This window comes from Syngnathus leptorhynchus, unplaced genomic scaffold, assembly GCF_054491065.1.
Source record: "Syngnathus leptorhynchus isolate UIUO unplaced genomic scaffold, UIUO_Slep HiC_scaffold_585, whole genome shotgun sequence".
Classification (NCBI taxonomy): domain Eukaryota; kingdom Metazoa; phylum Chordata; class Actinopteri; order Syngnathiformes; family Syngnathidae; genus Syngnathus; species Syngnathus leptorhynchus.
The window spans coordinates 15,510-17,500 of record NW_028232481.1 but is presented as its reverse complement, the minus strand read 5'-3'; positions in this window follow the sequence as shown (position 1 = coordinate 17,500).

Below are 1,991 nucleotides of genomic sequence, written 5' to 3'. Positions count from 1 at the left end.
AGTTGACACTTTGTGTCATTTTATCCGAGCAGACGGGCGCCGCGAGGCGGACCGTCCGGGGCGACTCTCGGCCTGTGTTTTCGGAGCCGGCCGGGCATCACGCTCCCTCCTTGGATGGACAACATTCGTAGTTGACACTTTGTGTCATTTTATCCGAGCAGACGGGCGCCGCGAGGCGACCGTCCGGGGCGACTCTCGGCCTGTGTTTAAGGAGCCGGCCGGGCATCACGCTCCTTCCTTGGATGGACAACATTCGTAGTTGACACTTTGTGTCATTTTATCCGAGCGGGCGGGCGCCGCGAGGCGGACCGTCCGGGGCGACTCTCGGCCTGTGTTTAAGGAGCCGGCCGGGCATCACGCTCCTTCCTTGGATGGACAACATTCGCAGTTGACACTTTGTGTCATTTTATCCGAGCAGACGGGCGCCGCGAGGCGGACCGTCCGGGGCGACTCTCGGCCTGTGTTTTCGGAGCCGGCCGGGCATCACGCTCCCTCCTTGGATGGACAACATTCGTAGTTGACACTTTGTGTCATTTTATCCGAGCAGACGGGCGCCGCGAGGCGACCGTCCGGGGCGACTCTCGGCCTGTGTTTAAGGAGCCGGCCGGGCATCACGCTCCTTCCTTGGATGGACAACATTCGTAGTTGACACTTTGTGTCATTTTATCCGAGCGGGCGGGCGCCGCGAGGCGGACCGTCCGGGGCGACTCTCGGCCTGTGTTTAAGGAGCCGGCCGGGCATCACGCTCCTTCCTTGGATGGACAACATTCGCAGTTGACACTTTGTGTCATTTTATCCGAGCAGACGGGCGCCGCGAGGCGGACCGTCCGGGGCGACTCTCGGCCTGTGTTTAAGGAGCCGGCCGGGCATCACGCTCCTTCCTTGGATGGACAACATTCGTAGTTGACACTTTGTGTCATTTTATCCGAGCAGACGGGCGCCGCGAGGCGGACCGTCCGGGGCGACTCTCGGCCTGTGTTTAAGGAGCCGGCCGGGCATCACGCTCCTTCCTTGGATGGACAACATTCGTAGTTGACACTTTGTGTCATTTTATCCGAGCGGGCGGGCGCCGCGAGGCGGACCGTCCGGGGCGACTCTCGGCCTGTGTTTAAGGAGCCGGCCGGGCATCACGCTCCTTCCTTGGATGGACAACATTCGCAGTTGACACTTTGTGTCATTTTATCCGAGCAGACGGGCGCCGCGAGGCGGACCGTCCGGGGCGACTCTCGGCCTGTGTTTAAGGAGCCGGCCGGGCATCACGCTCCTTCCTTGGATGGACAACATTCGTAGTTGACACTTTGTGTCATTTTATCCGAGCAGACGGGCGCCGCGAGGCGGACCGTCCGGGGCGACTCTCGGCCTGTGTTTAAGGAGCCGGCCGGGCATCACGCTCCTTCCTTGGATGGACAACATTCGCAGTTGACACTTTGTGTCATTTTGTTCGGCCTGTGTTTAAGGAGGCGGCCGTCCTCCACTCGGTCCGTGTTTAAGGAGCGACACTCGCGCTCCGGTTCGGCCTGTATTTAGGGAGGCGGCCGTCCTCCGCTTGGTCTGTGTTAAGGGCGACACTCGGTCCATGTTTGAGGAGCCTGGCCCTGACGCTCCTCTCCGGCCTGTGTTTAAGGAGGCGGCCGTCCTCCCCTTGGTCTGTGTTAAGGGCGACACTCGGTCCATGTTTGAGGAGCCTGGCCCTGACGCTCCTCTCCGGCCTGTGTTTAAGGAGGCGGCCGTCCTCCCCTTGGTCCGTGTTAAGGGCGACACTCGGTCCATGTTTGAGGAGCCTGGCCCTGACGCTCCTCTCCGGCCTGTGTTTAAGGAGGCGGCCGTCCTCCCCTTGGTCCGTGTTAAGGGCGACACTCGGTCCATGTTTGAGGAGCCTGGCCCTGACGCTCCTCTCCGGCCTGTGTTTAAGGAGGCGGCCGTCCTCCCCTTGGTCTGTGTTAAGGGCGACACTCGGTCCATGTTTGAGGAGCCTGGCCCTGACGCTCCTC